This window comes from Mercenaria mercenaria, chromosome 8 (assembly GCF_021730395.1).
Source record: "Mercenaria mercenaria strain notata chromosome 8, MADL_Memer_1, whole genome shotgun sequence".
Classification (NCBI taxonomy): Eukaryota; Metazoa; Mollusca; class Bivalvia; order Venerida; family Veneridae; genus Mercenaria; species Mercenaria mercenaria.
Window position 1 is genome coordinate 64,545,096 of NC_069368.1, and position 13,137 is coordinate 64,558,232.

General features: G+C 30.8%; 1 long non-coding RNA gene across 1 annotated transcript; it reads left to right on the plus strand.

The window, feature by feature from the left end:
• Window positions 1–3,738: 3,738 nt before the first annotated feature.
• On the plus strand, window positions 3,739–8,164 carry LOC128559070 (uncharacterized). The gene is made up of 3 exons (XR_008372106.1): window positions 3,739–4,249; window positions 5,353–5,489; window positions 6,088–8,164. It is a non-coding gene; the product is annotated as an uncharacterized LOC128559070 (long non-coding RNA).
• The last annotated feature ends 4,973 nt before the right edge of the window (window positions 8,165–13,137 follow it).

Sequence of the window (13,137 nt, forward strand, 5' to 3'; positions counted from 1 at the left end):
TTCATTCTAAGATATACAAGGCATATAACATCCTATTTTACCAGCATGTATTTACTTTAATAAATAAAGTAGATTTTGTTGTGTATTTTGATAAATTTTGGAAAAAGCATTAGAAGATATGTCTGCAACTCAGTTTGTATTAACTTAGTATTTACTGGCACTGGATGTGCATGATCAGGGTTTTTTCTGAATAAACTTAATAAAGTCTTAAATCTACATTATCTATAGCTATCGGTAAAAAGTCTGGCCATTGTCTTGATAGTTTGAAAGAAATAAATAGATTTGAGCCGTGCCATGAGAAAACCAACATAGTGGCTTTGTGGCCAGCATAGATCCAGAGCAGCCCGCGCAGTCTGGTCAGGATCCATCCTGTTTGCTTTCAAAGCATATTGCTATTAGAGAAACTGTTAGCGAAAAGCATGGATCCTGACCAGACTGCGCTGATGCACTGGCTGGTATGGATCCTTGCTGGTCGCAAACGCAATATGTTGGTTTTCTCATGGCGCGGCTCATTTAAAGTTGTATCTAGCACAATATTGACTAAATTTGATTTAATTTGATTGTTAAAGGAAGAATGTGCATCATGATTTTCATTACATGAACATACTGTATTATTTTTGAATATCATGACATTTTTCAGTCTTGGATATACACTGTTATTTGTTCATAATTTTGAACTGTATTTAAAATGTATATATTAAATCAAATGGCGAAGTAGACATAATTTTGCTTTTACTGCTATTTGTTTCCATGGCAACAAAATGATTTCCAAAGGTAAAAGGACACTGTCTTTACACACACACGCATAGGATATTGTTGTTATTTTATCCAAAAATGTCATTTAATATTAATGGCTTTATAGTAACTGCAGCAAAAAATAAATATGATTTAAAGTTCTTTTTTAATGCAAAATGAATGTTGTAACCATGGCAACTTAAAAAAAAAATTGGACAGTCATGATAAGTAACCGTACAATACCTTAAAGGCCAGTATCAGTTGGTTATGAGTATTTCCAACTGCTTTGAAACTCAAAATTAGTTTACCCAAAAGAAAGAAAAGTGCATATAAGGTTGTTGAGAACTGACCTTGTGACAATGCTTTAAGTTTCATAGATCATTATTATGGTTGTATCCTTAATTCTGTCCAGAATATGCTTCAGGTGCGATAGATGCATTGACAGTTTGCAGATGAACATTTCTTGTTTCATAGAATACAAAATTGATACAGAAAGTGCTTTAGAAAGGTCTGAATTATAATGTTCTTGTATGTTGCCATGGTAACGGATCATTCTCCTTAATTTCTAGACAAAGTGTTGGACAGTATAACTTTGTAAAATGATTTTACATGAAATACTTACGTTTTGCTATAATTTTGTATCTGGCAATATAATATTATTTCAGGTTATTCTGTAATTTAGGCATAAATAAGTTTGCTGAAAACTCATTTTTTTTGTCAATTTTCAAATTTCTGTAAAAAGCTCAAATATGAATGACCCACTAAAATTCCTCCTTAAATTGAACTGGGTATCATAGCTCTGCTGAATCCATACAAGTATTATATTCAGATGCGTGCACTTTTTTTCTGTTAGAAGTTGAAAAATATACATGCAGACCAATTTTTAAAGATAATGTAAAATCTTAAAAGGGGGTATTTATAAAACTGTTGCTTCTAAAACTGTGAAAATGTTGAAAGACAATATCTGTTTTAAATAATTACTTCAGGTATGTATTTCAGGCAAATATGAAAATTAGTGCTTTATTTCAGACATAGAGACCACTATGTGTGAAGAAAATTGTAACATTTTAGTAAAATTTGACTCTCAGAAATTGCCATTTTTCGCAAAAAGTATAATGTTCCCGTTTCCATGGTAACCACATCTGATTCATATCTTTTTACCCTTGATTCTTCATATATGGCTTGAATACTAAAAAGGGTGCAAATATGAAGTAATTCTGAGACTATGAGTTTCCGACCCCTTCTTTAATTTTTTGGTTCTTACAGAGAATTGGTCTTAAACTCTATCTTATTGTTTGAATCTATAAGAAAATCAAAAAGGAAATAACATTGTCCAAGTTGACTTCAAATAGGTTTTTATATTGTTTCGTTCAGGTGTTTCATGAGCGGATGAATTTCCAAATCCGTAACACATAAAATTAATGTTTTGCTTCATAAATCAATTTAACAAAATAAGAGATTATGATATGGGCGTGTCATGATAAACAGGACAGTGTTATCAGGCTCGGCTTATATGGGAGGAAGGGGTCGGTTCGTTTCTCTCATCCCTACCAGCCCATAAAAAACTCGACTTGATATCACTGATATCAAAAGACAGTAGCACGTTATTCTCTATGTATCGATAATAAGATCCAATTTCGTCTGGCATATCTTCAAATACAACAAATCATAATGGTAACATATTTTAAAACAATGTCACGGAAAGAAAACTCAGCAAATACTTGGCATGAATGAAACTATACCGTTTGGAATATTTAAGAACTTGAAAGTAGAATATTCTTTGACATTTTTCTAAAAACCATTCATTAAGTCAATGTAACTGAAATGGTAACGTATATATAAAGTATCTAATATGCAAACACATCCTTAAAATATATCTTTTCACTATATTGACGTATGATACAGCCCATATTATTATTGGCTGGTTAATTAATCACAGTATATTTCTAATGTTATTCAGTTTAAAATTCGCCAAATTTAGATTTTGTCTGCAATAAATTTTTTTGCCAAATGTTTTGAATTTTAGCAACGGCTTTCATGAGAAACTACGATACCAATACGTTTCTGTCATCAACTGAAAAACTATTTTATTAAGTTATGTAGGAGTTTGTCTAAAGTGTTAGTCAAGCCATCGAAAATTGTTATAAAACGTAGGCATTTTAGCTGTTATATAAGTCTCTAAGTTTTGATATTTTTAACAATTGCTATCGTTCTTAGATGAAATTAAAATTTTTGTATTCATCTTGAGTAATGTCCCTTTAAAGATCAAAAACGAATAAAGAACGCTAAATTTAGATTTTGTCTGCAATAAAACTTTATCTAATCATTTAGTAATCATTTAGAAAGAAGTATTGAGATGAGTATTTTTACTAGAACAGTTTACCAGAAAACCATAGTATATACAATATGAATACCATATGAATTTATAGTAGATTAATTAAAGTTAAAGTAGAACCATCGAGTTCACTAGTGTACTCTTTGTAGCTCCCTCGATTGCAGAATGCTCAAATGGGAGCTTTTGTCGCCTTTTGTCTTCCTTCGTGGTCCGGACATGAACTTTTCATTACAAATATATGAACTTTAACCTTTGAAGCCTCATTTCTGGAAAAATATATATTTTGCCTTTTTATTTGGTAAAATGATACTATATTTTCATTTGATATTATATATACGAGTTTTTCATTTTAATGCATATGTGTGTCATAATAGCTCTCTGTTATTTTTAAGGACAAAGGAATAATACAAAATCAGTGAACACTGCTTGAAAGATTTCCCACTCGAACACAAAAATAAGTTTCTGTATTATATACAGGTTAGATGACATTTATTTTGTTGTAAATGGAAATAAGACAGGAACTATGTATAGGCTTTTACCATGAACCACACTGCAAGCCCTTTTAACATTTTACGGAGTAAATGGATTGTAGAAACGTTGGCTAGCAGGTACAAAATTCCTGGGCATGCAAAAGAACACCTATTTGGAAGTGTGCTCTAGGAAAGCAGTAAGTTATTGGTCATATAAACGCTTGAACTCTATTCCTAGATAAAGTAATTTCATTTGAATCTTAACTGTACCTATGTATAATCGTTGCTACTGATGATGAACGTTCTGTCAACAACTGAATGCATGAAACTATGTGACGTCGTCTTTGAAAACCGGTCCAGATGCGACATGACATATTATCGAGAAACGACGTTTAAAGTTGCGCCAAGTTAACGCGAGCAGCTTTCTTACACATGTTTTAATTAGCAAAGTTTGACCGTTAAAATACGACTGCTTGTTACATGATTGATAACAGCCTACTAGAGAAAGAATATTTAGACATCAGACATGTAAAAAAAGTGGTATTATGCATGAGGCAAAATATTTTGTTCAAAATTGGTTGTTTCCCCTTCGCTATGTTTCTGGTTTCGGATTTTATCAGGGAGGCATGTGAAGTTTACTTTAATTTGTTGAGCTACCTTTTTTCAACCAAAACGGGATCTGAGACTTGTAATACTGTTTACTGATTTTGTAAGTACTGTTTATAAACAGTTGTTAATGTAATATTATTGCAACACTGAAATAAGTCTGTTTTTACCCGGAAGTGAATCCAAAACATACCTAGGAAAATTTATGAAATTTATCTTGTGAACACAGTTGATTTCATTATGCCTGTGTATTTAATATAAAATGGCCATTTGGGTTACCACAAAGATTATTGAAGGCAGGCAGTTTCTTACTCCAGGTGATCAGGATTCATCAAATTATTTCATTGTCCATGGTAAGTATTTATTATGGAAAAATACACTATACATGCAGCTGTGATAATTAATAAATTTGATGCCAACTTGTAGATTCCTGCCTATGTCACATCATTTCTTGAAAAGGTCCCTCTTATAGTAGTAGCCAAGGTATTTTAAATGGAAATATGTAGACGTCCTGTAACCTGACGCCTTCCCTGCATTCTAGCCGTTCGGTAACAAGACGCCTAACCTCCCCGTGAAAGTTTTTTCTAGCTGTACGGCGATCTTTTTATTTATGAATATTGTAATTAATAAATTTAATATGTCATAATTTGTTTGGCCAAGATAGAATATTCACCTGTAAGGCTTAATGAAGACAATATTTAAAATAGATTGACTACCGGACGCCTAGAAAACCAAATTGATTTCTGGACGCCTAGAAAATCCCTATAGGATAGGATAGGCTAGGCGTCCGGTTACCGGTGGGCTAGAACGCTGGCTAGGTGTATGGTAACCGGACGTCTAGACACTTCCATTTATAAAATGGTAACTGATTTTGCTGTGGGTCTCATTAGTCATGTAATTTCTGTCTGGTGACTACTCTCTTGCCAGTACTGTTGATTCAGAATGTTTTGCAACTGGATGATTGTACATGGATAGTGGGAAATAAGGATATTTAATAAAAATCTTTTTATTTTTGAAATATTTGAGCCTTGCTGTGTGTAAAACAATTTATGATTCTTTAATTTTAAAAAAATAGATTCTTAGTATAATAATTTTCAAAGTATTTTTGGTAAGTTAATGAAACCTTTCATAATCACATTATTAATCAAGTATTCAGTTTTTGATTTTTAGTGATGTTTATAGTACATGTAATATATCTTCTTTCAGATAATATTCCTTGTTCCTTTGATGGTTCATTCCACTACAGCTGGTTGATATACCCTACTACAGCCAGGAAATTGGTCCTGTTTACTTTAAGATCTCAAGAAAATGTAACATATTTTAGATGTGCTGTGAGGGATCAGGTAAGTAACATGCAGCTAATGGTTCCTATTATAATTTTAATGCAATATATTATTTATTTATACCTCTGTCTAGGGTTTGTTGGAGACAATACAAAATAAGTGTACTTCTACACTAATGATTTGTACAATGTATGTACATGTACTATAAATGACTATTGAATGGCTTAAATTGAATTTGATTTCAACAAGCCGGTTTTGAGGAAGATCAATTGGTGAAAAGTCTTCATTACATTGGCTATTAGCCTGAGAAAAGCCTGTGGCACTCAATGATTACACGGATAATTTGAATGCTTAACACTACATGTACATGTGTAAAAGTATATGTTGATGATATCTCATTAAGTTATAAATAGTTCTAAAGAGTAGGAATTTTGATTAATTATTTGAAGTAAATCAATTAATTGTAATTTCATTTAATTGTAATGTGATTATTTTCAAAATTAATTAACCCATCCTTGACTTAGAAGTTGTGAGGTGATTGATTTTTTTACCAATTTCATTGCACCAAGAACATGGTATAGAATGAAGACTGTAAAAATTCCTGAGACTCATGAAGATAACAGATACTTTTACCAAAGACTTCTTGATCTTTCTTCAGGAAGGCAAGTGTGTTTGATCTTGTTTATGAAAGCGACTCAGTTGGTAATAGGACAGACAACTTTTGAGCATGGTACATCACTGCCTGTATTAGTATTATATTTTGACAATGCTGCTGGCCAGAATAGAAATAACATCTTGCTGTGGTATGGTGTGGAGAGTTTCACTGGGTAACAACCATCTTTGATAGCTGTTAAAACAATGTATACTTTTTACCCTTAGGCTGCATGAGGCAGATATGTCTGCCTTTGCAATTAGTGCAGATCAAGATTAACCTGCACATCTGTGCAGTCTGAACATGATCTGCACTGTTTGATATTCAGTAAGTAAATTTTCTATGAGAACCCCCTATAAGCTATAAATGGTACTGTCTCAATTGAAAGATGGAGTAGTCCATTTTACAAATTTAGCAGGTTAAGGGTTAACATAATAAAGCAAAAATGTGTTTTATTAAATTTACAGGAAAAAACAAGCGACTCCCAGGTTAATTATTTAAAATAAAATGTTTTACTTATTTGTTACAAGGTATCACAGACCAATTGAATATTCAACAATGATCGCGGGCCATGCAGTTTGAATCTGACTGGCACTTTTGAATTTAGAAAAATCTATGGAAGAGGGTGAATGCTAAGACCTTTAATACATGATATTGCAGACACAGTGTATCAGTCATCAAAGAAAGATCATAACATTGCACAGTTGGTCAACAATGATTTAAATCCTGTCACATTCTACCAGTGCAGAAATATCTCACCACAATATTTTAAACTTTTGAAGAACATAACCAAGTATTACTTTATCATGTCTGCAGAAACACCTGGAATTGTTAGTGTTAAAAGTGACAGTCCAGTTAAGACATTTAACTTACTAAAATCTACACCCCCTAAAGGTGCAATGCCAAACAAATATTATTGACATGGAATGACACAAGCTGGACAATGGTACCTGTACACATCAGAGAATACTATTTGTCTGAAAAGCCAAAGGACTCAGTTTGTCCCAAACCACTTGTTCTGAAAATTGAAATTGTGATTGACGAGGATATTTCTGAGAACTGGAAAAAGTGAAGTGAATGTAAAAGATAGAAATTGTTGTTGAATTGAAACGTTTTAATACACACCACTTTAGCCTGTTTTGCTGTTCGTATAGGTGTGTTTACCTGTTAAGGTTAAACATCAAGTAAAGGTTGTAGTTTTAGTGACCTACATAAAAGTATTGGCTGGAAACAAATATTTACTTTTCACCAGAGCTTGTAGCAGTGTAACATTCATCAGAAGTTAAGCTGTTGTGGTAATTATCAAAGTATTTTAGAAAAAGGAATTTAGTATGTATGTTGCCATGGTAACATAATTCAAATTATATTTCATTGAAATTATGGATTTGTATTTCAATAAGGGATCTACAGTATATAATGTAATGGTAAAAGAATGTTCACTTTCTTCAGTACTATCAGTTATAACTGGCCAGTGAAAAAACAGATTATGAGGAAGGAATGACTGAAATATTCGTTCTTGCGATAACTACTTTTGTTACAAAACATGACTATTTTAAAGCTTTTATGTGAAACTTTCAGATTTCTTTTCTGAATACTTATACTTTCATATATTTAACTTAATAGAAATGCTATTTTAAAATAAGCGCTTGTTTTTAAGTATTATTGTAGGAAAAAGGTATTTAATACATATGTTGCCATGGTAACACGATTTTCTTAGAAAATATGGAAACATTTTTAATTAGCTATACTATCTAGTAGTCTACTTTAAAATATGCATAAACAATAAAAAATCAATAGTAATATATGTTTCATTTATTTCAAAATATTCATTTATTACCAGCAGGTAAAAGGCAAGTTATGAAGAAACAATGACAGAAATGTCTTATTCTTATAATTATTACTCATGTTACAAACACTATCATAAAACCAAGAATTTAATTGTTTTAAACAAGGAAATTTTAAGCTTGTATTTTCGAATACATACAATTTATAATATTCAACTTGTATGAAACACTTTTCCAAATTTAGCTCTTTTTTACAAGTATTATTGTAGAAAACAGAATCAAATGCATATGTTGCCATGGTAGCACAGTTTAATAATGTATTTTTTATAGAAAATGTAAAGGATTTTAGTCACCTAGATGTTGACACTTTAACTGAATATCTAAATATTCTTTGTAATAGAAGATTCATTTATTTAAAACAGCCAGTGATTACCATTTAGTGAAAACAAAAACGACTGAAATGATTTATTCTTATGGTTATTAAACGGAATCTGTCATAAAACCAAGCATTTTTGATCTTTTCACATAAAATTTTCAGATTTTACTTTCGAATAAATATACTTCTAAATATTTAACTTATAAGAAACATTGTTTCAAATTAAGCTTTTATTTTTAAGTACTATTGTAGAAAAGGGAATTAAATGCATATGTTGCCATGGTAACACAATTTGAATAATGTTTTCCTAGAAAATATGAAAGATTTAAATCAGCTGTATTTTTCTGTTTTAAGTAAGCATCACAAGAATAAAATTTCACAGTAAAAGAAGGTTCATTTTTTTTCCAAAATAGTCATTTATTACCAGCAAGTAAAAGACAAGTTATGAAGAAACAATGACAAATCTAACTTATTCTTATGGTTATTACCCATGTTCCAGCTGGCTTACGGAAGGTCGGTGGTTCTACCCAGGTGCCCGCTCGTGATGAAATCATGTACGGAGGGGCACCTGGGGTCTTCCTCCACCATTAAAGCTGGAAAGTCGCCATATGACCTAAAATTGTGTCGGTGCGACGTTAAACCCAACAAAATAAATAAATAAATATTACCCATGTTACATAAACTTAACATAAAACCAAACATTCTTAATATTTTCATGTGAAATTTTCAGAATATTTTTATAAATACATATGCCTTCAAATATTTTACTTTTTAAAGTTCTTACTTTAAGAGAACAAGATTTTTTTAAAGTTTTATCATAGAAAAGTAAAATTAATATATTTGTTGCCATGGTAACACAATTCGAGAAATATTTTTTATAGAAATTATTATAAATTTTAGTTGATTATCATTTTTTAATAATAAAGGATCTTATATATATATCATGCAATTGTAACAGAAGATAAATTTATTTAAAGTCTTATGATATATGCATCAATAGATGCCCATTCTTCTTCTGTGCTGAGTTTGAAGTTCATTTTGTAGGTAAGACATTATATTTTCAATGATGATTCCAGGCGAGTTAATTCTAATTTGTGATCATTACCTGGAGAAACATGAACATAACTTTCTGACAAGTAAAAAAAGATGTCAGACAAAACTTTTCTCCGTAGATATTAAAAAGGAAACTCAGTTGTTTGGAATAAAAACCTTAAGGAAATTTTCGAAAATGTAATTTTATTTTTGCTACTAAATAGATTATTCAAACCTGTGGATTGCAATGTACATCCTTTCCAAAGATGTAATAAAATGATATTTGTGATGATAAAATGAAAAAAAAAATATTATTTTTCTCCTTATGAGGAGTTTTAAATAATGGAGTTAGCATGACTTCTGGTTTCAAGGCTAAACTTAAACATGTCTCTGAACTTAAATGGATTAAATTTCTACAAACACCCTTTCCATTAGCTTTAAATGATAACATAATAGAAGCCCTGTGTTTCACAGGCTGATGTAAGATTATTATTGACGGCATCTTATCATGTCAGTGATATAAAAATGTATGCTAATAGAAATAGAGTGCGATGTTTTCGTATCGAATGATGCTAGGTTTAATTAATTATGTAAATGTTTTATTTGTTACTTTGTTTATTATACTTAACCTAATGGTCTGTGGGACAGATTCTGTAAGCTCACTCGTTTATAGTTTTACGATTTCATAACCCAGAAATTTGGCAAAGCTTCATCTACTGATGTCGCTTTCTAACTCAATTCAATAAACCTGGTGTATGAAAATTATTGAACCCTCTTTGAAACTATCATTGGCTTCGAATGAAATTTTGTTCAAATGTTTCAATATTGACTGTCAGATTTTAGACATTTCCTTATGTAGCAGTTCTAAGTCAATAAAAGGCTTGTAGTAACACTATTTTCCGACTTTTGACGATTTATACAAAATGTAGGGACTAAGATAACCAACATACCCTAGCTACATTTCCATCGGTTTTGATAAATTATAAAGTTAGGAAAATAAATGTATTTTCTAATAAGATATTATCAACCAATTGTGTTAACAATTTTGATTAATTTAATTTTAATTTTGTATACTTTTATGGAAATATGATATTTTGCAAACATATCAGACTATAGACAAGGAACGTGTAGATGTAATACTTTTAAATCACATGATGTTTCTCAATAAATCGGACCAATTAATGTTCCACTCAAAAATGTTTAGGGTTCCAATAGATTCCTTTTATTGTAGATGTTGATGATTTTGACTTTTAGTGGACAACGGAATGTTAAACTGACAAACGTAACTGCCGCCACTCAAATATTCCAACTTGGAGAACTAGCAACATTGAAACAACACCAACAATTGCATCAGTATGCTTTTAATTTAAATAAAGCATGTTTACTGAACATGGAAACATGACCGTTATAATTTTGTTGGATTTAATCTTGTTACTATTCCGAAGTATCAGATGTCGACAAACTACAGTAAAACAATGTCACTTGCGGCATCACTGTAAAGATATCATCAATTAGAAATTTTAGTTTAGCAATTTTTCATGGGGTGTGCTTTTTACAGAATGTATATACCAATAATCGCCTGTAGATTTGGTACAGTATTTCCGCAGTCTGAATATATTCGAGTTTCATCAAAAATAAAGACAAAACATGGCGGTTTTCTAAGAATCAAACGTACGTTACATTGGTTTTAAAGGTCACCAATTCAATTCCATATCTCGTATATTATTCTGCCTGACTAATGCACATATCATGCTAAATGGCATTGCAAAGAACCTACTCGGTCATTTTATACAGCATCACACAGATGAAACACACGTTATAAAATATAAGTTCACAATATTACATAGAACGTTAAGTAACATTAAACCTAGGATAGTGTATGGGTTTTGTTGCACCGTGGCGACAAGAAGACAATGGCTATTACATTTTCAATGCGTTTGTGTTTTGGATGATAAGATTGTATTCTTTTCTGATATTATCGGTTTATATCAATTATATGTTCAGTTGCTAACGTAATTCCAGAAGTAAATAAACACTGCGAATTGTATTCTTATAGCCCTTTATACATATTACAACATGGATATGAACAAATGTCACTTTTGGAAAAAAACACGTTTCTTCAAATATACCATATTCTTTGACTATAATAATTTTAGATATTACTCATACTTTGGAACGGAATCACTGATCATGTCTTATTTCCTTAACGAAAAACATAGAGGAGAGTCCTTGTTTATACTGAGGTTATGGTATCATTGTTGTTAATTCCAAGTTCTTGCTTTTATGTCAATACGCGTCTTGGAAAATTTTAGTGAAGTGAAGTACAGTTTTGTATAATGTTACATGGAACTGTGTTTAAAACATTAAGTTAGTTAATATTGGTAACGTATGTTTCTGAAGTACACAAACAAACACATTATAACATCAATGTACAAAATAATTATGACAGAAATATACAGTAACATGTGATGTATGAGATGTCACGAGAAGAACAACAAATATTTAAAATATTCTCCCAACATTTGATGTTTGAAATTTTGCGAAATGTTACTGTTTACTGGATAAGTTCGTCATACCTGCATAGATGCATATGTACATGCTTACGAGGTATGCACTATTTGTTTGGAGCACACCAGTGATGCTTTGATGTTTATATGTCATATTTGTATAAGAAAATCTTTTTTGTTCAATGATTTATTTTGTTGCAATAATATCATGAATAATATCATTACTCATAAGACCAAATAACATAGAGATACGATACGCGACATACTACTTGATTTCAGGAAATGCTCAGTTTATAATTATGAAACTCTGTACTACCGATTTATAGTTTCAGGCAAATGCATAACAATTATAGATGTATTTTTGATACTTTGACACTATTTCATACACCTGCACATTGAATAGATTTTGTTGCAGTCAACAGGAGGGATTTGGCGTTGTGATGTATTTGAACTTGTGTATTTCAAACAAAATGGCTAAGAAGACCCATTACCACCAAAAATGTACATAAAATGTATATGTAGCATAAATTATGGGTAGTTTGGAACTGCATATGCTAATTCCGTTTGAGTAATAAGATAAGGGTTTGTAGTTATATAGAGTCGTAAAAACTGAATTGTGACAACAATACAATTTTCATTTAAACATAAACTATATACGTCCTTTTAATTTTTAAAAATAAACTTTATGTACGATGATCTTTTTCAGTGGACTATAAAGTGGAAGTGACAGTTTCATCATAGCTTCGATTCTTTATATATGTAACATGTTAAAGTCAGCCATTATGATACAGAAAGTATTTATTACATACAAACCCTCGGAATGAAAATTGAGAGTAATAAATTTGATTTTAAAAGAAATAAAAGCCGCATTGCAATCATTATCTTAACGCCTTTTACTATGAAAATGACTCAATCTTGATTAAAAATAGTCCATATTGTTGACGCGGTTTTCAATGGAAATTATTTGACAAAAGAAAAAACAGACGACTTCTGTTACAGCAATGATTATTTAGACAGCTATATCTTATCCGTATGTATGTTTGTAAACTTATTTCTGGCGGTCATTTGATAATAATGGTATCTTTATCAGATATATCTGAAACACCAAATTCTTCATTTCATTGAAATAAAACTTATTCAATTTAATATCTTTTGGTTTGTATAACTTATAATGAATATTTGAACAATTGTAGCTAACCTATACTTGTACATATGACCCATTTTAATTTGTAATTGTGTCAGCTGAGTGATGTTAGTACTATGTACAGCAATGTCTTTCTAAAATTAGACCAATGATAGCATAGAAGTGAGTTTATTTGTTTATTTTTTTTTTGAAAAACCCATTTGTATAATAACT